Raw genomic sequence first — 24,598 nt, 5'->3', positions numbered from 1 at the left:
TGTTATTGTTCTTGAACACAAAAGGAAATGCAGTGAGAATGAATGAATTAGATTAAGTGTTCCCGGAAAGGGATTTGGCAGGACCTCAGTGATAGGATACAGGACACAATAATGACCAACCTCTGAGTTGTAGCTTTATCCCATGCAGGGCCTTTGCTCTTCAGCAGATAATTGAGAAACAAGTTAATGAAATGAGAAAGAAAATTTATGTTATTTGTTATTTAGGGAAAGTATATGCTAAAGTCTGTAGTTTTGAAAAATGAAATGGTTTTCACCATGCTGAGTGGAAAGTTGATTGCTGAATATGGTAAGAATAATATATGATTGATAGAAAGCACACATGAGTATTAATGGAATACTTAGTGAATGGCTCGATACTGAGCAAAAAATAATAGAAGTGTGGCTTTATTGGTTGTTTAATTATGCATGGATTAATGAATAAAGAATAAGCTTCTTACAACATTAGAGATGTATTCGTTGGGGAAGTGAACTAGGTGTGCTTTTGGTATGTAGATTATGTTATGGTATTAACTGAGAATCTGAATGATGTCAGCAAATATTAGATTGTATGATGAAATGAGGAATGTAGATCTGGCTGTATATTAAGAATGCACAGATGAGAGTTGGATATGTCAGGATAAACATAGAAGTAAATTAAGCATGGTGGGAATAGGATATACATCTAGTGTGTAAAATCAAGAATGAATAGCCAATGAATAAATGTAGTTTGAACACAAGAATGAGTGACCCATAGAAGAATAGTACAAAAGAGGTGGTTGGTCATATAGGGAGAACGAAGGAGAATTTAATTGCAAAATAAATATATGAAGGAAAAGTGAATGGGTGAAAATGTTGGCTGAACATCTCATGACTGGATGGAATAAATAAGATCTTCAAAAGAGAGAAGCAGTGAGAAGCTGAAAGGATAAACGGCAATGAATGAAAAGTATAAGGATGAGCAGGAAGATTGTGGTTAAGAATGGAAAAGTAGGTTGAGTTGATTTAAACTAGCATTTTTCATGCTTGGCAACTTTAAGATGTATGGATTTCAATTCTCAGCATTCCTAGAAACAGAGCACTAGTTCAGTAACAAGGTAGATAAAAGACTGGATATAGCTTTTTGGATCAGTAGACATTTCAAAGCCTATTTCCATGTGATTGCATTAAAGAAGTCCATACAGGAAGTATCTAAAGTAGGGAGCATAACATCGATACATTGATGCTACCTAGAAGGTTAGGAGTATATTTCTTCTATATATATATTTATGCATGTTGTATGGAAATATATGACTTAGTCTAGATTTTATCACTATTTTAAGCCTACTCGTTGTATACTGAATCAATTTTATTGTGCTTCTGCTGAAAATTGATAGAAAAAAAAAGTGTATCTCTACTATTCACAGTTCCCATTGAATTTCAGTAATAACTGGGAGAGACAAGATGTGGAAACAATAAGATGGGGAGAAGTACATGCATATTCCTGTATAAGACATGAATCATTATGGCCAAATCTGACATTTCTTGAAAATAGCACAGTTGGCATTTTAGCCTTAACTATGCAAAGCATCTTATCACCATCCAGAGTGGTACATCCAGGAAAGTACTGAATCTAGGAGTAAACTTAAATTGCAAAGTTGACTTTTAGGAGAGTATAACTCTATCAAATTCAGTTGTGAATTCCTTTTCCCTGAACTTGGAACTCCAGTTTTATAAAACTGTGAACTCCTCAGTCAGTCTGATTTCTGGAAATTACTGTCAATCAAGCTATGATGGCTACCAACACAACATCAAAAAGAAGAAAATACAACAGCAACTATCACAACAATAAGCCCACACATAAAAACATTCATTGGGTAATTGAAAAGAATAGCAGCAAGTCTAGAAACCAAATTTAAAAGTTAAATAATATTAATGTTGATTTATCTGTCTATCTTCTAAGTGGAGACAGGGGAGGTGACCATTCTTTGCCAACACAATCTGTTGTTGAGATGCTAATTTTGATTGGCAAATGTCAAACCATCAACTGCTATACCTTCTTATAGTTTTTTAAATCTTTAACATGGATTGGGATTCAAATGGAAGATTGTCTTCTATAAATGTAGGAAAGATGACATCTTCTTATTGATCAATGGACAGTATTCTATGGCAAAGGTGCTCACTTTGCCATATTGAACTACAATTCCCATCACTGCCAACCAGCAATGGCAGTGAAAAAAAAAGGGATTTGTCTTCTAACATATCTGTAAGGCACCAGAATTTACAGAGATTTTTTAAAAAATACCTATGGATAAAAAAGTTAATCATTAAAAAAACCCCATCAAAATGGAACAGTCTTAGTGGTCTAATGTTTCTAACCAAAACATCGGTTAAAAAGAGGATATATTTATATACTGTATGTTATGTGTTTGTCATATTGTGTTATAATAAAATATTTAATTTTTTTTAAAAATGGAACAGTCTGTCAATGTAATGTAATGTAATGTAATGAAATCTAAACTAAACTAATCTAATCATCCATCATCCACCTACCTACCTACCTACCTACCTACCCTTCTGTCTGTCTGTCTGTCTACCTACCTACCTACCTATCTGGTTTGTGTGCTGCCCATCCCATCTAGAGGCAATTATGCTTCTTTTCTGCTCAAAGTACCAGTCTCTCTACTACTAATACAATGGATAGAAATTCATCAAGATTTCAGATTCTTCCCCCTATCATTGAAGTTTTGGGAACCTTGACCAAGAAAGGAGTAGCTATAATGGCCCAAAATAGTAACATAAAATAGTGGGTCACAAGAAGTGCTCTCCAAAAAAAGGAAAAAGAAAAAAAAAAGAAATGTGGAGATGTTTGGATAAATTAAACCCGAGAAGAAAAGAGCCAGAGGTTATGAAAGGACCAAGGGAGAAGCCTCCCTCTGTGACTTATTAAATCAGCATTGTGCCCAAACCCTTATTAATCCAATTAAAGGTAATTGTATTGTTTTCATTAAGCGTTCAGTTCTCGCAAGTTACCATTTCCCTTTCTGACATTGAAGGAAAGTGAAAACAAGGCCCATGATTTTCTCTAGAAAGAGCTATGGTGCTGAACCTGAAGAAATATCACAGTGTGCAGGGATTGTATCAATGTTGCTAATGTGTCATTGTCACATGTCCAAAGCTTGCTAAATTGTTATTTCCAGCTATGCAGAGTGTGTTCAAATGCAGTGAGTACAAATGCAGTGATTTCAAGAGCTTGAAAAAGAGGCACCATGGCTAAATATCTATGCAGATGGCCTTACTACTCATACACCAAATGAGACTGAGAACAAGATTATAATATGGTGCAGCAAATGCTTTGAAATTTCATAGCTTTAGTCCTCTACAGCTTCATCCAGTTTCCAATAGGCTTTTGCATTATCCCAGGACAATAAGAGATGCTTTTAACATAAAACCTATGACTGTCCCAGTTCTATCAATATTAAACTGCTGGGCCTTTCCAGTATTTATCCCTTTTATGGGATCACAATCCACAAAAAGATCCTTGATAATCTTCCACTCTGAATTTCAGATACAGCCATAAGCCCTTTAATTCTGTGGTCTCTTAACTAGAGGAAGACCCAGAAAATCTCCAGATCAACAACCACATCAAATCCTATCCGTTTTAAGTTCAGGTGGACTCACTTTGGACACAGGCAGATTTTGACTAATGCGTGGAATATACTAATAAAAAAAACCACCCTTATTATCAAGAGTTTGCTTTTAAAGTGTCCAATTATATTTCTGTTTAGTGAAATTTTGTTTTAAAAAGCTGTTCTGTAAATCATTTTATTGTGGAGAAGCTGGTGTAAATATATTTGAAACTAAATTTAATAATGCAAGGGCATATAAAAAATTAAAGCCAATGATGTACTTTATCTATCCCAGTTAGTAGGGTGATTTTCTACTCAGATCTTACACCAGCATGTTACAATGAGATGGTTCCATTATGTACTTTTAGACATAATTTACTTAATCACAGTTTACCATTTTAACCTAATTGCCTAAACTCACATACAGCGAACCAATTATACTGACTGAATTGGTAGAATACTAGATTACAATCCATTTAATCATATTTTAGCCTAGTCTATGTGATGCAAATTCAACTCATAACTATGTTATATTCGTTGATTCCTTATCATACTTATTTATGGCTGACAGGATCAATAGATGCTTTCTCTATATTAATAGCCTCTATTTAATTCACATTCTCTATCTTTCCTCTCTTTTGTGTAGCATACTGCTTAGGGACGTTGCTGAGTAATGCTGTTAAATCATTTGGATTTCTAGACATCATGATCCTATGGTAGCTTTTAGAATAGTTTGAATAAAACTCATTTCCTTCATACAGAGGCTGATTTAAGATGACTTCCAATTTGCCCTCCTTTATATAAAAAACAATTAATGAATTCTTCATTTAATTCAGTGTACATATCTGCTAAGCATCCAGATTGGATCATTCCTGGAACACTTGCCTTTGAAATAACCAAACTCATAGAGCACCAAGGACCCTACACCTTTTGAAATTCTCCAGTTAGCTGTTCCAGCTAGGAAATAGTTATAAGCATGTAATCATATACATTGAAATCCAATGTTCTTTATTGTGATGGCTTGTGCAAACATCAGTATACAATCTTGCAGCATACAGTAGCAGGGAAGAAGCCTGTTGAAGATCAAGAGATCTTGTGCAATTTCTTCAGTGAAAAAGGAAGAAGAGGCATTGTGAGCTTGAGGGTCTCAAATTAAAGGCATGTCCTCTTTTGACCAAAGTACAGTGATTCACAGACAGGCTGAACAAAGTTCCACAAAAGACATTTCATCCCAATGGATTTAAGGGAGGCAGATCAGATTTCCCCCAGGCTCGGGTGTAAACACGGTGTTTATGTAGTCATCACTTAGCTAGTCTTGAGTAACTGTAAACAGAGATACAGTACAGGGAAAGAAAGAAACTCATTGTATCTTACAGCCCATGGGCTGGGATCTATATAACATGCCTATCGTAATTGCTGAATTAACTATTTTTCTGGGCTCATGCAATATATTGTATTATAAACAGAATAGGTTTGCACAATATACTAAACAATACACATAACACACATACAAATTGTAAAGCCAAGCAATTATAGAGTGTTGTGCAAATGCCATGTCTATATTTTTAACAAACCTGGTAGAATATATTATGCCTCGCTGTTCCTGGAATGCCTCTTCATTAGAATTAATTCTCTTTATCCCAGAATCAATAATCTGTATTTGTATTTGATTGTTAATTAAGATAAAGACCCTTAGGTCCTGCTTTTGGGGTTCAGTAGGAAAGAATCAAACCTTCCTTGTAAAATCATCTGTGTTTTCTTCTGCCCTTGCTTTTCGAATCATTAAACTGCTACTATTAGCCTGCATGTGACTTTATATTCAAAGCAAAGCAATAGTACCTCTGAGATATAAAAAAAAATAAGTAAAATATGATAAACATAACAAAGGGAAACAACAGCAGGTTGATGTTGTTATGAGTAAAGTGACATGCAAATAGATTTCAAAGCTAGCTCTTGCAAATGCAAAATGGTTGTAGCCTGGCATGATAATTGTAATATGTTCTCATAGAGCTGCAGACAATTCAGAAACCATAGATCAGGGGTGTCAAACTCATGGCCCATGGGCTGGATGCATCATGTGTTGGCTTCCCCACGCCCTATTTAGCGAAGGGGGAAAAAGTCCTGATACGTCACATGTTGCCGCTGTGATGATGCCAGTTTGACATCTCTGCCATAGACGGTACAAAGAGCAGAGGCCAGAATTCTTCCAGAACTGGCACATTTATTATAGAGTCACATACTACAGTGTTTGGTTTGGACTCACAGATGTAGTAACCAAATGCTACGCTATGGGTTCAAACCCTCTACTAGGAATTGAGCTCATGAACTCTTGGACTTAAGATGACATATATAATACATTAACTTTAAAAGCTATCCAGTTCCTGTCTCCCAGTAATTCCAAGAAATAATATAATCTATTGGAATAATATATACCTTCCTTTAAGTGCTCCAAGAGGCATATATAATCATGCCTTCATGCATGGGGTTTATATGGCTATCTATGTCTATATCCCAAATAGGTGAAACCAGTCACTAGGAAGTCAGCATAACTAAAAACACCACACAGGATGTACTTGGTGTGAATATAGAGAAGTTCCACTCCTCCCACAAGAAGGGTGTATATAAGGATCAGGGCTCATTATTGCATTGTTTGTCAAGGAGCTGCATCCCTTCCTTGTTTCTTTCTTTCTTTTTTTCAATACTAATTTTATTCAAAATTACAATTTACAACAACTAAAACTAATACAACCTAAGAAAATATAAAAATAAAAGATGTAGAAAAGAAGAGAAAAAAATAAGAATATAGTAAAAAAGGGAAAGAAAAAGAAACATAATGAAATTATTTCCCCTTTCATCACAAGTATAAATAATGATTAGTAACTTATTACCTTCTCTTAAAATGCAACAAATGAGCTCTTCTTTCCATATCCATAAACACATCCACAAAATTGTTTCATAAAATCATAATTTAGTCCCGATGTCAGCAAAAATTCATTAAGGGTTACCAGAAATAGTTACAAATCTATTTTACCTTGATCAAATAAACCAACTTATATTTCTTCTTACTTCTAACAATCTTAATTTTTCTTTTCTTTCAACCCTGTAGTCCCTTAATTAGGTGTAGAGTTGGAGCGACTAGATGGAGCTGAGCATTTATTGGCCGGATGCCCTTCCTGACACCATGTGGAGCTCACAGCAGATATTTTTTCTTTGCGTCCTAGGAGAGAAACATCTGCTGCTACCTAGGATTGAACTCTCAACCTTCTAAAAGGGAGGCAAACATCTTCACCACCAGTCTATCACGCCACTTAACAACCTCAATCTTTAGTCCTTTTAAATAATATTCTAGCACTTGATTCCTTTTCATTTCCTTTTCTTTGCCACACCTCATAAACTTCTTCAAAGTTTTAACAACCTCTTTTGTAAATCCAGTATAGGAAAACTATCCAGTTTTAAAGTTTTATCTTTTTTAAAGAAATCAAAAGAAAAACATCCCCACAGGAAAAATTCTTTATAATTAACCCCAAAATCTTATTTCAAATTTATCTGATCTTTAGTTCAGTTGTAACTTTTTAAAATCAAAGTTTTAACACCCTTTTGCTGTTATTCCAGATTTTTTAAAAATCTTAAACCTATATTTAAATCTTCTTTTGCTAAGGATTGAAGGAAACTCACTCAATGCTATACCTGCTGATACAAAGATTCTTAACAGCTAAAAAGCAGTTAAGAAGCAATTTCCAAAGGTGATTTAAAAAGTATGAACTCAGTGCATTTCAAAGATACCAACTGCTTTTTGAGCAAGATCACTATTCTCTCATTTCCCAGAGCTCCAAACCAGTTGGAGACTGTTGTCTTATGATCTCCAGGCAAGAAGCTGTCGTTTGGAGCACTTGTGGGCAATCTCAAGTCCTCTCCTTGTCCAGAGAGGAATTATGAAGAGTTGGTCTACTTGCTGACTCTTCATTCCACCATGGTTGTAGGTTCTCCTTTTTGCCAAGCCATCTTCATTTGTCATTCCTTCCCTGGAAGTGCTTGCTTATCCCTTCACAAGACAGATTCAGGATGCTGAATATCTGAAAGACTGACTTTTCTTGAAACAACTTGTCTGCGCTCTTCAATACAGATAGTCCTCGATTTAGTGACTGTTCAAAGGTACAATGGCACTGAAAAAAATGACTTATGATTATTTTTCACACTTACAACCATTGTAGCATCCCCACGGTCACATGATCAAAATTCAGAGGCTTGGCAACTGGCTTATATTGATGATGGTTGCAGTATCTTGGGGTCATGGGATCACCTTTTGTAACCTTCTTACTAGCAAAATCCATGGGGAATCCTGATTTACTTAAGAACCATGTTATTAACTTAATAACTGCAATGATTCACTTAACAACTGTGGCAAGAAAGGTCATAACATGGGACAAAACTCACTTAATAAATGTCTCACTTCGAAAGAGAAATTTTGGGCTCAATTGTAGTTGTAACTTGAGGACTACTAATATTTATCTTTGTTTCACGATGAAGTACTTTAGCAACATCAAACAGGGCCTTCTATGTGTAGTATTGAAAAAGTAGACAGTGTATAATTTTTGGTTGAATTTTTTTTAAAAAAAAAATCACATGGATATTCAGTATTCTTTTCCATCAGACATTGGCAAAAGATCAACGATCCTTTAACAAATTTAGATATATGTATTTTGTCTGTTACCTGTTTACCAGATATTGTTTGGCTTATTGTTTTTATTGTTATTAGACTGACAATAAAACATGACTATTTAAATTTTTGTCATTTGCCCTCAAATGCACAAAGCACTGGATATAAAGAGAACAAAAATATAGAGGATTAAACAGTGATGTCTTCTGTCTAGCTCAACAGTGAGTTCTTCATTTACACACCAACAATTTATTTTATTTATTTATTTTATTAGTCATATTTCTATGCTGCCCACTCTCCGAGGACTCTGGGCGGCTTACACAAAGACAGTATACTAAATAGCATATTGCCCCCTAACAATCTGGGTCCTCATTTTACCCACCTCGAAAGGATGGAAGGCTGAGTCAACCTTGAGCCGGTGAGATTTGATCCGCTGATCTGCTGAACTAGCAGTCAGCTGAAGTAGCTGCAGTACTGCATTCTAACCACTGCGCCACCTCAGCTCAATGTGTTCAAATAGGAGAGTTGCATATTTTAGGTGGCATACCATTTTTTCCCTTAATTATGTTTTGAATTAGTATCAACTTGCTTAGATGTACTGCAAATACAAGGCAATGTCAGAAAGAGAGGAAAAATTGAAGACTGTCAAATGGAATCCTGGAAAAGACATAGTTGTTTTAAAGAGGCACTGTGCTTACATCTCACAAAACTCTAGGTACCTTTTTGAAATCATTTTCAAAGCTTGCAGGTTCCTACTGGAGACGGAACAAACAGGGGAAGCATTCTATTGCAGATGGCGTCCCACTTATGGGTTTTGTAACCCCAAAATTTAATAAGCTTTTGACTAGGCATTCCTTGTAATATTTAGAGAAACACAGGATTTACATACCATAATAAATCAATTTAGTTTTGGCTAAGGTGAGTTGTTCCAACCAATATAGTTTATTCAGGAAACCATGATTTCAGAAATCAAGGTATGGTATAATTTCGGTTCTTATCGGTCTCAGATAATGTAGCTTATATAAGGAACAACCAAAATTTTAGTCCAACATTTGGGGGGTGGGGGCAACAGCTTTCAAAATGCAGCTACAAAGGAAGCAGTCAATCATGGCATCTTCTGAATAAACAAAATTCAATTCTATACATGTAGGAGAGCAATGCTAGAAAAAGATGATAGCAGAATTAGAGGTGAAGGAGATGGACAACATGTAGATACCTGCGCAGCAAACTTTATAGACCTATTTTGAAAATGTTGTAAAACTTGATATGGACCAGCAGCTTTGTTTGTATAATGTGGGTCAATATAAAAATATCAGGTTGAGGAATCGAACTGTTTTTGACCATTAAAAAGATAGGGTGGCATATTTAGCTCTCCTGATTTATCTTCATAGCAATCCTGAGAGACAAGTCATTTTAAGAGACTTCTGGATGAACAGACATTTAAACTCTTTTCCCTGGTCCATTACTTTAACAAGTTTGAACTCATTTTATGATATCACAAATATTTATATTTTGAATTAATTCAGTTATTTCAAGGGCAGTATCATGTAATAGTCTATGCCTACTGGGTTTCACCCAGTATGCCAAAATATGGCTGTTTAAAAACACAATTTGTTGAATGAATCACATTTTGATTCAACCACATGACTTCATTTATATGTCATAAATTCTAACTGCAATGTATCTCTTCTCATAGCATTGTATAAACTAAACAAACTATATTGTGGCTTAATATCATATATAAACCCAATATGTACTGTATATCTAAACAGGAATGTTGAGTTGGGCTAAATCCCCAGTTACTATAAGGGAAAGAATCTTTAACTCATTCTATCTTCAGTGCTAATCTGCAAATGTTCCCAGACTTTCAGGGACAATCCATCCATCCATCCATCCATCCATCTATCCATCCATCCATCCATTCATCCATCTAGCCATCCTTCTTTCCTTTCTGAATTGTGATCAGAATAGATCTCAAACTCTGGTGGGAGATTAAGATAAGACAAAATATAGATGCCAATAAACTCCTGCATTACTATTTCAACATGTTGTGAGCTATCCTTCCAATCCAGAAAGCCAGAGAACAGCAGAAAATATAAATGTTGTTGTCAGGTATGAAAGACCAGGTCCATACATGAAGGTCCAGTTAAACTAATTTATTGTTAAAAGCCTATCCATAAGAATCTTCTCAATTAATGATTAGCACCTGTTTGGAGCTAGATAAGAATCCATGAAATTCAAGGGTTGGACTTAGTCCGCTTGTGACTATGTAGGGATTCTTGACTGATCCCTCTTGTAACTCTACCTGCAGCTTCCGCCAATCCTTCTCCTACAGTTGTCTTGCAGGGTTACTAAATTCGAAATGCTCAGCTGAGATGAACGAGAAAATTGCTGATCATGATGGAACAGAAATCCCTTTCACTTTGATGGCAAATAAGGTTATCTATCTTGATCTGCCTAATGCAACTAACCGATCTTGCCCAATGCATGAATTTCTCCCAAGGCTGCTAAATAACAATTCTTCATGTATACCTGCAAGTGAATACTTGCTACTGCTAGATACAGAACATGATTGTGGATCAAAGTTCAGATACGAAATAATTCCCAATCGCAAACACAATTAGTCTTTGAAAAATGCTTAAGAGATGAGTGTTGCAATTTGTAGAAATAATAAATTAAAAACAAATAAAATAACTAATCGCACCTACAGTATATTTCCCTTTGCATCAATGCTTGAGCAGTTTTTTTAAAAATCCTGTTTTCCAATGTAGGCTTATGACAATGAGGACTAGAAACACAATTTAAAAATGAAGACTATGCTTCTCTTGAATAAGGGATTGCAGGATTTGCATAAGGTAATTCAATGTTTACTCCTCTGCTGTAACTTTTCAACTTCTGCTGCTTCTTGCCTGTGATCACTATGTTCCCTAAAAAAAAAAGCATGCACCCCAACTCGTTCTTCTGGCCCAGGATGGGACACTCTAAGCCCTACAGACTGCATGAGAGGCTCAGCCCCAAGGCCTTCCCGCTTTGCAAACTTCTGTATCAAACAGCCTGGAATGTAGTGGAGCCAGTTATAACCCAACAACCTCCTTCCAAGATGCAAAAGAGGCTTTTGGCTGTCACCTTTCCTGGTCCTTCCTGATGCAAAAGGATCCTTGTAGGAAGAGGAAGCAGCTAGGGAAAGGAAAATAATGAGATTGGAAGAATGGAGATGGTATGCCCTGAGTGAGCTTTATGTCCTGATTTTAATCCTATTTCATTGGAAAAGTTCCCATCAGCTGGACCATAGCCTTAGGAGGAAGCATCAGAAAAGGAATCAGTGGATATATGAGATTCTGGTCTGAGTTTTTTTTTCTTTTTTTTTTATTGAAAAAGTTTTACAAACATCAATTCCCCCCCCCCATTTTTTCCCCTCCCCATCCCTCCCTTAACCCCCCAAGCCCTCCCCACCCCCTATGACTTCCCCAAGGTGAAATCCATCCACATTTATTATATCAGAGTTTACCACCCCTCTATTCTCCCCCCTGTGTACTATACAATTCTTCATAACAATAAGCTATTTTGCCCCCTATAAACTATACATTTCTACACAACATTTAGCTAAAAGCTATCTGGTACTTCCTAGTTTGATATTTATTCTGCACATAATCTATCCGTTTCTTCCACTCCCATGCATAGGTCTCTTGAGTCCGATCTTTTAAGTATGCTGATATCTTCGCCATTTCTGCAAAACTGGCCATCTTCAAAGTCCATTCTTGAATTGTAGGCATATCATCCCTTTTCCAATATTGACCAATCAATAACCTAGCTGCTGTCACCATATACAATATCAATTTTGTTTCCCCCACTGAAAAACCCTTAACTATACCCAGTAAAAACAATTGAGGAGAAAATTGAATTTTTTTCTTCAAGACATTTTGAGTTTTATTTCAGAAAAATGGACTAAGTAACATACAAATCACCATCTTTAACTCCAATTCCAAATCTCTTCAATAAGTTATTGATGACCAAGTCTTTATTATGGTCTGCTTGTAATGAGATTTGAAATATTATCTCTGTGACAAACAGTTTTATCCATTGCAGCAAAAAAGGAAAATCATGTTAGCATCATATCCCTATCATGCCTTCTTAGAAGCAAAACCTGCTAAAAGCTCCTTCCTGTATCAATTTTGGCAGGTATTTCTTTTGATGGAAAAGGCCTTCAGGCCATCATATCCTGTCCTAGGTATCCACATATCCAACGTAAGAGAGATGGATACATATTTTGTAATATAAAAAAGTACACAATTAATCAAGACAGCAATAGTACAACAAACACCTATTACCAAAATTATGACATCCAGGAGCTATTGTGATCTTAGTAAATTCATGCTTATATTTTAGTGTCTTTCAGATACTTTGACTTTCAACAGCAGCCTTCTCTGTTTAACTGTCTTGTTTTTTTTAACATAGACAAGTAAATAATTTCTATTATTTTGTATACTTCTATTATTTTGTATACTTGTTTGTTCAGGTATAATTAAATATTGTGTGGGGAGGATCAGAAATGTATGCTTTTGCTCATGGAACCAGACCTCCATGGAGAGAGCTATTAGAGGGCATTTTGAAGACCCTGTGATTAGATCCTTGGTTGCTCATACATGGTTTATTGAATAAACCATCATTGGCTTGACTTATAGATCAGGCATAAGCTATGGTTTGCACACTACAGTGGCTGAGCTCATACAACATGCTAAAATGGGGAAAAATCTCCCTCCTCCTTCAAAGTCTCCTGGTGATTTGAAAGACATGTGGCTTTTTTTGAAAGCAGTATAGAAGTTATTTGCTGGTATCTTCCCAGATATTCCTTTGACTTTCTAATCCCTATGTAATAGTCCGTGCCTATCCAAACAAGGTGAAACACAATGTCTGAGTTCACACAACAAAACAAAACCAACTCAGCTTAGCTGGTAGTACAAATTCAATTTCTGAACTTGGCATAATTCTAAACTCTGTGCACAATTTAGCTATCAATGTATTTCTCTCCCAGTCTTTTATTCTACAGTGGACTCAGTAAATATGAATGTGAATAGAAAGTTAATAAAAAATTACTTTGGGTTATATTCTCCCTGATCAGATTTACTGCATTGAATGAAAAGCATTGACTCATATCATCCTCCTCATCCTTCTCCTCCTCCTCTTCCTCCTCCTCCTATGAGTGAGTTTCCTTATGTGAATGGACTCTGTGGTAGCTGAATCATTCCCCTTTTATTCAAAGGAGGTTGAGAGGGATTTCCCAAAAGTTTTCTCTCATTGAAAAATAAATGTTTGACATGTTTGAAACGCCAGATGTGCTACACAATGCACAGTAAAAGGCAGTATTTTTCAACTTTGGCAACTTTAAGACTGGTGGACTTTAACTGCCAGAATTCCTCAGTCAGCAACCAGCTGGGGAATTTTGGGAGTTAAACTCCACCTATTGTAAAGTTGCCAAAGTTGAGAAATATTAGTTTGGAAACTAAACCATATGAAGAACGGCTGTAGGTTTTGGGTTTGGCTAGTCTAAAGAAAAGAAAATTAGGGGTGACATTATAGCAGTATTCCTGTATTTGAAGGGCTGCTACAAAGAAGAGGGGGTCAAATTATTCTCCAATGCACCAGAGGGCAGGACAAGAAACAATGCTTGGAAACTAATCATGATTAAGAGAAAAGCAACCTAGAATTAAGGAGAAACTTCCTAACAGTGAGGATAATTAACCAGTGGAACAGCTTGCCTTCAGAAATCATGGGTGCTCATCATGGGATTTTTAAGAAGAGACTAGACAGTCATTTATCTGAAATGGTATAGGTTCTGCTGCTTGAGCAGGGAGCTGGACTAGAAGACCTCCAAGTTTCTATTCTATTCTATTCTATTCTATTCTATTCTATTCTATTCTATTCTATTCTATTCTATTCTATTCTATTCTATTCTATTCTATTCTATTCTATTCTATTCTATTGGGTTTGTTTGGCTGATCTTCTCTTTTGCAGCTCACACTATTTTGATTCTTAGATGTTCCCATCTAAGTGGAAACAGAAGTTGAGTTGTGAAAAATCTTCAGAACTGCATTATTTATACAGCCACAAGGGAAAAAAGCTCCAGAGGTATTTAGAGAATTATTCTTAGAATGTCTATGTGTATTTCTTAGCGATGGAGATTCCTGAAGAATAGTAACATCCATTTCCATCCAACACTGCAGGATGGCAGCAGCTATTTACATCAGATTCCAGGCATTAAACTAAGAAAAATGTTTCCTAATGAGCTTGGAAAAAAAACAAAACCCTGTCAGTTTCCACCTTATATCTTGGCTTTCCATCATGGCCAGAAGAACCATCATTCTAATGCTTAGTTTTTGACAGAACTACGACCACAAATTCATATATACACAAAATACTGCTTTGTAATATCTAGCACCACAGCTAAGCACAAAGGATGAAATTCTTTGTGATTCAGTTTTTGCATGGCTTCCTGTATGAGTTAGTTTGGATATTTGGTTCTGCTCCAGCATCAGACCTGTTTCCTTGACCTCCCACAAATAGAGGGTGTGTGCATCTGATTAACAGGCTGCCTCCTACAATTCCTCCATCACGTGTAGGGTGGATGCTGCAGCTCATCTGGCAACCACAATGTGATGTCAAAAAAACACAGTTCCTTCCTTCTTAATATGGCCATCCAGATTGAGACACCAGTGTTATCCAGAGCTACCAACTAATAATACTCTGACAAATTTTGACAGGAAGATCCATTCAGTTGTTTGATGAGGATAATCTAAATCACCTTTTTACAATCTTAGCTTTCAGATGTGTTGATCTTCAACACCTAGCAACTGGAACAATGAAAGACGTGCAACTTGTCTGAAAGGGCACTGGTCAGACAAGATAGATTGAAATGATAGATTTTAAAATGGATAGTTTAACAGACAAATATTTCTGCTGGTATCTTTGGAACAAGATTTTTTCATATACAAAAGGTTTTACAATATCTCTGTATGTAATTTGGATGCTCAACTTCTTATTCAGTTCTTCTTCTGTGTCTTCTATCTTTTTCTATTATTTATTGAACAGCTTTCTGAAATTGGCTCTCTTTAAATATCTTGGGACTAGAATTGTTAGTCAGTACAGCCAATAATATTAGATGAAGAAAAGTTGGATTTGACTAGCAATTATTTTTGAGCTAGCATTGTGTAAAACTCAGCATGTGTCTTCATATCTTTGTCAACCCAAAAATAGTGTTGCCATTTCCAAATACAAAGAGCTTGCTTGTTGTTCTAAATCAGCCTTCCCCAAACAGGGATCCTACAGAAATATGGGTCAACTCCCAGAATTCTCAGAAACAACTATGCAGGCTGTGGAATTATAGAAGTTGAAATTCATATATCTGGAAAGCAACCAGTGAAGGGAAACTATTTTAGGCATCTTTCTGCCATTGCCTCAATTTCATGCATAACATACATACTGAAAATAGGGATATCAGCAAATTAAAATTTGCTGGAGAAGATGGTAAAACAGCTGAAATGAGAGACAAAGGGGGGGGGGGCATTTAGAGCCTGAAAGACACAATGGCTTCTGGTTGGACATCCTTTCATATTCTTAATGTACACTTTCCAGATGCATATATCGAAGACTGAACCTGGTTGTTTTCCTCCAATATTTGGTTTTTCTATTGAGCAATAGCTTTCTTCCAAAGCCTGAGCAATCCCACTGAGAAACTTCTGTCTCATATTTTGGCAAAGGAACTTAGAATGTTACCTTATAATATATTGCAGTAAACCAGACTGTGGTTTGTTTGGCTTAGTGTATTGTGTGAACCAAGTCATTTTGACATCTAAACTGCAGTTTATGGCTTATGACTTTATATGAATCCAGTCAAGATACTGAATCAGCACATTGGTCCATCCAGCTCATAATTATCAACAGTGAGTGGAAACTGCTCTCCATGGTTTCAGACAGAGGATTTTCCAGTACTACATAGAAATGCCAGGGTTGAAACTCATTGGGAGAGATAAGATATGGAATGAAACCTCCCTTGCTGTAGGTTACTTTCATCACTGAATGGCTATGAGCAAGTATCAAAGTCTTCTCTCAGAAAATGACTCTTTCCTCTCTCAGATGTTCTTTGCTTTGGGAGAGATGTCCTACAGAATAGTATTGATCCAAAACTTTTTAGAAAACAATAATGAGATCCAACCGGGGTGAAATTCAGCTGGTTCTATTTGGCTCGGGCAAACTGGTAGCGGCAGCTGCGGGAGGCTCCGCCCACCCATGCGGATGTCATGTCATCGCTTTTTTGCGACATTTTAAGTCTCTGTGCATGCGCAGAAGACTTTGCGCATGCGCAGATGATGGCGTGTGTGAGTGAAGTGCACGCACATTTGCAAACCAGTAAGGAAGGTAAGTGAATTTCACCCCTGGATCCAACCCTTTTGAACCCTTACCAAGCATGTGCTTGGATTATGTCTTTCAGTCTAAGTGGCCTCTAAATCACCACTGTAAAAAAAAGGTTATGTAAACATTCCTTTTATGTGCCTCTACTGTGAAAAGAATAAGTATGTCAGTTTTAATTTTTATCCCTAAATTTGTCATCTCTATTTTTTCATGTTTTTTTTAACTGTTCAGTTTTCTGTATCTGCATTTATTCAAGTTCATCCATTCAAGAGTGGGCAGGATATAAGGCAGTATGTAGTGATTAAATTATCTGGCTTGGACTAGATAATTGGTGGACTTCACTGGATGAGTTTGGGCCATTCACTCTTATATGTGAATGTCTGGTTGGGTGAAACACTGAGATTTAATTAAAGCAAGATAAAGTTTCTGTTTGTACAGAAACCATCTGGCTATCTTCAAATTCTTAATTTGGGCAGATGGCATGCCTTTTGAAAGAGCAGATAAGGGTCTTTCTGGACTCACAACTATTGTGGCTGAAGGGGGCACTTCATCTTGATTCAGCCATGAAGGCTGGAAAGGAGGCCTTAGCTACAGCAATTCAACTCTTCAACCCCCATAGTCTAGATACTACAAATAGGGCTACTCAAGGTTCATTGGAAGTTGCAATTAGTGGGGAATGCTGATAGGTGAGAGATATTATGGAAATGTCATCTTATATTGTCAACATTACATTGGCTTCCAGTATGCTTCTGAGTACAATTCAAAGAGACATATTTTTTACTATTAATGCTCTAAGTAGTTTGGCTCTTGCAGGACTGCCTCCAGAAGAAACCCAGTTGAGCATATTGAAGGAACTCAATCATCAAGAGGTGAAAAGATTGGGGCCCTAGGACTCAGTTTTTCTTTAGTGGCCTCTACTTGGTGAAATACTTTCCTACCAGAGTTTACATTGGCAATAACTCTTGATATCTTTTGAAAAGGCATCAAGATACAAATTATTCTTCAGTTCTTTTGCAAGCTAAAATTGCCCAATGTTCAGTTGAATTCATCAAATGTGTTCAGTTTGGTTTTATGTTATTTCGAACCTAGGTTTTGGATTATGTTGATGCTTTTGTTTGTTTTTAATGTTTTTGGTGGTATGTATCGAAACCTTCTCCAAATATTTCACCTTTAGCACTGAAGGAAAAAGGCAGGGTATAAATGCAAGAATGAATCAATAAATAAATATACCCCAAATCTGTATATGTTTCAATTTCCTATGTGAGGAAGTGTTACATTAGAACAAACTACTAAATGATTATATGAAGAGTTAGTTATATGTCCATGTTGTTTCATACATTTGTACATGCATAAATTTAATAAATAATAAATATGTCCATATGAAATTTTATGCAAAATCAAATCTGATTTCAGATTCTAAGTTTGCAATAATCTTCAACTAGGCTGAATCTTATGTATCCATTTTGCTGCCTCTATATGCTTCATTGCATCTAGTGACATGGATTTTCCTAAGTAACATTCTGTATGTATGTAACCACATTTATTTTTGTTCTCTATAGCGCCAGTTGACCCGGGGGGGGGGGAGGAATCTACAGAAAATCAAATATTGGTGGAAGAATAGAGCCCAAAGGCATATATCTTCACATAGCCTTTACGTTTGAGTGCAGAATGGGGAGACTTCTTGGCACAGAATTTTGGATTTCTTGGCACAAAATGTGAATTGATTTCTTTTCTCACGAGTTTTGGCACACAGCTCTGCTTTATTGTGATGCTTAATTATATTGTTAATGTCACGCACAGCTTAGAAATGGCTAAGTGCTCCATAATCATTCTGTGTGATTATTAGAGGATTATTTTACAGTGATATTTGACGCATTCAGTTTGCCCAACATTCTATCACCTTCCATAATTTCATAGGACCCTGAGGGGTGAAATTTAAAAAGTAGAGTTATGAAACATGCAAACCAAAGAGGAAACTTGGTGTTTGGAGGAAATCACACAATCTGAAATTCTCTTTTTCTCACACTACAAAAGAAATTGTTTTCCTTTATGAGAGAAATAGCCTATCTTTGCAAAGAGATTTGGAATCAATATAAATCCCAGACTTGAGCTATGAAAAAAATGCCCAATATGCATGATATAATTTGTCTGACAGATTTTTTTTTTAACAGATCTGAATCTAATTCTCATCAATGATTTTTCAGCCTCATGTGTGTTTTATCCTGTTTTACTCTAGTAAAATCATGCAAGCTTGTTGAAAGAAAAAAGTTGGGTACTCTTGTCAACAATATGTTAGGGAAAACATGTGCTTGTTTATTCTCAATCTGAAGAACGAAAGTTGGCTACAAAACTAGATTCCATAGTCAACACTTGGACTGGAATTAGATGTACTTGGGTGGAGTTCAGATGTATTGGATAGCATGTCCCATTATCCATAATCCCCCTGACCAATAAGAAGGCATCAAGTTGAGGATAGCTAAACTTTCCATGATATTTCTTCTCCTCCTCCTCCTCCTCTCCTCCTCCTCCTCCTGGTGTCTTGTATTGGAGGTTGGCAAATTTCAGTGCTACTTGCTTTTTTTTTTTATGTTCTTGTCCAAAACATGAACATTGTATTTTTGCAAAACTAGATACCTACTTCTTCCAGAACTGCATTTCCTTTGAATTTAACAATTGAAATAATTGATATTTCTCATTGTAGAAATATGTTTTCTCTTCTTAATGGTATTCACAATTTCACTGTTCTTTGAAGAGCATCTCATTTCATACCCATTGAACTCATAACATTTTAAGTTTATACATGTTCTCTTTATCAACGGCTTCTGTTCTCCTGTCTGTGTTTTGGTGACTGTCATACTTCTGCTCCATATAAAATGACTAGCAAGACATAACACCCTACAGTCTGCCAACTAAGTTTTAATCTTAAAGCCTGACAGTAAATATGTTGACTTACTTTTTGAAAAGAACATCTTTCTTGTTCAATCCTGCTCCTTTTTTCCATACTATGAATTAATCTATCAATCAGAATAAAGCCTAGGTATTTATGACACCCTCAGTGCTTGATTTCCTGCTAGTATAATATTTGGTTCAGGGATTTTATGTTAACTGATAACTATTATTTTTGTTATCTTTTGATTTATGCTCAGCCCCTAAGGTTTATTCAACTGGAGTAAGCCATGAATATTATTTGCTACTAGAATGTTGTCATCTGTATAATGTTTTGTTATTTCAGCTTTAATATTTGTACCTTTTTGATATTTGTCTAAAGATTCTTTGAAAATGATTTCAAAATATATATTATACAGTGAAGGAGATAATACTTACCCTTGCCATGTTATACATAATATTTGAAATTGTTTTGTTGTTCCTCTTAGTTTACAGCTGTTGTTACTTCCAACATAAACTCATAAGACTCTTTTCTCTATCATTTAATTCTATCGTTTTCAATATCTCTAGCAATTTACTAAGCTTCACTTAATCCAGTGTCTTTTTACAATCAATAAAACATACATAAACATCCACATTCATATCCTAAAATGTTCTACTAGGTTTTGTATTGTAAAAAGTGGGTCTCTGATATCTATTCCATTCCTTAATCTAACCTGGATCATACTCCAAATAGTTTCATAGTTTGGATAAATCCTGTTGTGGAGTGTTTTAAGAACCATGTTTAAAACATGATTCCTCAACTGAGAGTTTGGTATTGGTTTTAGGTCAGCTTAGTCCAGTTTTAATATTTCTCTATTAATTCTGCATTTAATATTATCCACAGCCATGTTGTTTTTTATAGAATCATAGAGTTGGAAGGTACCTTGGAGATCTTCTATCAACCTCCTGCCCAGAGCAGTTTTCCTTAGACAAATACCTGTATACAACCTTTATTTAAAAATCTCCAGTGATGAAATACCAACAATTCTAGGAGGTAGGCTATTCTACTGTTTAATAGCCTCATGAGCAGGAAAGTGTTACTTATTTCAAATTTGGATCTCTGTCTCTAATAAAGCTTCTACCCATTGGTTTTGTAATACCCCCAGGTATTACAGAGAATAAGTCCACATTCTCTTCTCTATGACAACCCTTCAAGAATTGGAAAATTCCTATCGTGTCTCCCCTTAGCCTTTTCTTCTTTAATGTAAACATATCCAGATATTTAAACCATTTTTCTAAACTTCTCAGCATCTTTGTGCTGTTCTCTGCACGGTTTCCAGTTCCTCAGCATTCTTCTATTGTGATAACCAAAACTGGAGATAGTATTCCAGGTGTAATGTCACCAGTAGAGCATGAAGTGGAACTATCACTTCTTATGATCTTGACATTGAGCTTCTGTTGACCCAGCCCAGGATTGCAGTGGCTCTTTTGGCATGATTCCCACCACTCTATCATGATCAGAACTTATATCAGCTCCTGGGTATGTGTTTACACCCAATACATTAAACCTTTTAAAATGAGAATATAAACAATTTGATTTCTGACTATAGGTTTTCATGCATTTGCAAGTAATACCCTAGTATATAGTTTCCTAGATGCTAATTTACAGTTTATTGATAATTACATATTGTTCCTCACAGAATTGTATCAGAGAGTCATTTCTTTCATTTCTAATTTTTAGAAATGTCAGATCTTCATATTTTCTCCTCATGGCAATTGCAGGAAAAAAAAAAACGTTTGGGGGTGGTGGTGGAAATCAAGGTTAGCAGCCTTTACTATGCAATCAAATATATGTTTATTGTTACTCCCTGTCTGACAATCATATGCACAGTAGGGAATCTTATATTGCATTTCCCACTTTTAGTGAAGGAAATAGCACATCAGCCCTGAGTTTTATTAAAGTGGGTTGTGGTCAGGGTTTACATGCCAGAAAGTAGTAAAAGAATGTCTGGCTTTGGATGGAAAAGTGAATAAGTGTGGTTAAGAGCAAGGATTCATGCTGCAAGAAGGAGTTCCAGTAATTTTTTTTTTTGAAGTAACTTAACAAGCTCTGAGTGGCAGCATTAGGTGAGCAACACAATTTTACACTCGTTACTGCAATTATTAAATAATAACTGGTGCCTTTGGAAAACTGGCGCTTAAAGGAGACCCTCGTCCTGCTGGATAATCTAGTCTGGGTTAAAAAGACATCAGTATATAATTTAAAAAAAAATCTATATTTTGCCATTCTATTTTTTATTCTGGGTGACTGTAAAAGGCAGCTTTGTCTTTGTCATACAAGTCAATAGGTGGCACTGCTGTTCAGATTAGCATCTCGGCATTTAATGAAATGGCAAAGGTTTTTCTTTTTTTTTTCAGATGTCATTGTCCTATAATCATTTATTTGGAGTAAGACCTATTGGACTCAATGGAATTTTCTTTTGATCACTCATGTCTATGATTGCATTATATCTCTGGGGGGGGGGGAGAGAGAGAGAGAGAGAGAGAGAGAGAGAGAGAGAGAGAGAGAAAGGGAGAGAGAAAGGGAGAGAGAAAGGGAGAGAGAAAGGGAGAGAGAAAGGGAGAGAGAGAGTGTGTGTATTTTTTGATAATTCTGCAACGGGTTGTGGATTGTTGTTTTTTTTTGGTTTTCTCTGATGTGGGTGCTTGATCATTTTCTGTTATAAGTTGTTAATTTTAATATTATTTTAAAAAAATATTTTGTAAGCTATCTAAAATTGCAGCTGTGACCGAGGTAATCCATAATTTTTATTAAATTAAATAATTTAATAATGAACCCCAACTTGTGGCTATTTTCCTGTGGCTGTCACCTGCTTGTACTTCGCTATCATATGGTGACAATCTGCCATGAACTCTGAGGAGGGTGAATGGGAGGGTGGATGTTGGGTGGGTGGGTGGTGGGGAAACAAAAATAACGGCTGTATCTCTCCCAGATGCTTCTTCAAGATCAATTGGCTGGGAGAACAAGGCAGCTGCATATCAACCTACGCTTGAAGTGACCATTCTGAAAATATCTTGCTTGAACCTGATTGATCAGCAAATGGGAGGCCACTAAGGAAGGGAAAAATTGAACTTAGGGATTTTGGTGTACAGTTCTCAGTTCTGTCTATGGTTGATCGCAATACACTTGACTTGTAATAAAAATATTTCTTTCCCAACGAAATGGAGCCAAGGATTATTATTACTTAAGAGGTTTAAGCAATGGCTGATCTGACAGTGACATGCATCTATTTCCATTCAGATGTACTCCTGTTCTAGGACATGAACTCATGTTACACTCAAGAGTGTTTGGAGGCACTTGTGGAAAGAGATGGGTGAATGAAATGAAAGTGGAGATTGCAACTGTGCACAATCAAAGTTCCACCCATTTTTTACATGTGTTGGACTTGCTACACATGTACACATGTCCTCAACTTATAAGCATTCATTTAGTGACCATTCAAAGTTATAGCAGTGCTGGGGAAATGACTTATGAATATTTTTCACACTTACGATCATTGGAGCATCCCCATGATAACATGATCAAAATTCGGTTGCTTGGGCAATTGACTCATATTTATGATGGGTGCAATGTCTCAGGGGGTCATGTGATTGCCTTTTGCGATTTTCTGACATGCAAAGCCAGATTTATTTAATAAATGTTACTAACTTAATAACTGCAGTGATACACTTAAATGTGGCAAGAAAAATTGTAAAATGAAGCAAAACTCACTTAACAACTCTCTTGCTTAGCAAGAGAAATCTGGGGTTCAATTATGGTTGTAAATGGAGGACTACCTGTATGAAAAGGGTGAGGCTTCAGTTGCAGGTAACTTGTTCTCTACTTCTATCTCTAGTTCAGCATCTTGTGTGATCTAAGTCCTAGCTGAACACTAGCTGAACATAGCGACAGGGTTTTCTTAACCTAGAGTGGGGGTGAAATCCAGCAGGTTCTGACAGATTCTGGAGAACCGGTAGCGGAAATTTTGAGTAGTTTGAAGAACTGGCAAATATCACCTCTGACTGGCCCCAGAGTGGGGTGGGAATGGAGATTTTGCAATATCCTTCCCACAGGAGTGGTGAGGGAATGGGGATTTTGCAGTATCCTTCCCCTGGAGTGGGGAGGGAATGGAGATTTTGCAGTATCCTTCCCATGGAGTGGGGAGGGAATGGAGATTTTGCAGTATCCTTCCCATGGAGTGGGGTGGTAATGGAGATTTTGCAGTATCCTTCCCCTGCCACGCCCACCAAGCCACACCATGCCCACCAAGCCATGCCCACAGAACTGGTAGTAAAAAAAAAATTGGATTTCACCACTGACCCAGAGGTAGGATGTCATGTGCTGTATAAACCCATTTTATTATTAATAACAGTGTTCCAGTATTTGTTGAGGCTTCTTAGCAACATTATTGCCTTTCTTCAAATAGAGATAAAGCAAGGCCTCTTACAGCTCTCAGCATAATTTCATGTGAATTTTGGCTTAATTTCAAAAGCCCTGGGTGAGTGAAACAAAGACCTTGGCAGGAGATATTTGTCTCCTTAGTAATCTGCTAGCAGAGGAAAGGTGGGAGGGAGGGAGGGAGGGAGAAAGAGAAAGAGAGAGGGTGGGGGAGGGAGAGGGAGAGGGAAAGCAGGAGTGAAGTCTTCTACATTAATGATAAGTGATCCTAACAAATTACTTGCAGTTCTTAAGTAATAAAAAAGTCGTCCGTTCTTATCTTGGATAACAAGAACCTTCCAGACTGGAATCTTCTGCCTGGTTTGCCCAATGTTGTGTTCTAGACCAGGGGTGGGCAACTGTGGCCCTTTTACAACCTGTGGACTTCAACTCCCAGAATTCCTGAGACAGCCAAGCTGGCTCAGGAATTCTGGGAGTTGAAGTCCACAGGTTGTAAAAGGGCCACAGTTGCCCACCCCTGTTCTAGACCAAAGAGAGATTTAAAAAATCTCAAACTTTTTAGTTGAGAGTTGAAAGTTTTTCCTTTTAGCAGAATCCAACCAGTCATTCCCATCTTCTGGAATT

At 36.5% G+C, this 24,598-nt stretch overlaps 1 long non-coding RNA gene across 1 annotated transcript in view; it reads right to left on the bottom strand.

Moving 5' to 3' along the window:
• The window catches only part of LOC148114073 (uncharacterized), a 228,296-nt gene extending 219,561 nt beyond the window's left edge, over nt 1–8,735 (bottom strand). Inside the window, exon 1 of the long non-coding RNA XR_015733778.1 lies at nt 8,645–8,735. This is a non-coding gene — a long non-coding RNA (uncharacterized LOC148114073). The remainder of the gene's footprint in view (nt 1–8,644) is intronic.
• Nucleotides 8,736–24,598: the final 15,863 nt, after the last annotated feature.

This window comes from Pantherophis guttatus, chromosome 4 (genome assembly GCF_059756535.1).
Source record: "Pantherophis guttatus breed Tessera chromosome 4, ASM5975653v1, whole genome shotgun sequence".
In the NCBI taxonomy this organism is placed as follows: Eukaryota; Metazoa; Chordata; class Lepidosauria; order Squamata; family Colubridae; genus Pantherophis; species Pantherophis guttatus.
The sequence above is the reverse complement of the archived record's forward strand: the minus strand, read 5'-3'. Positions and strand labels throughout refer to the sequence as shown.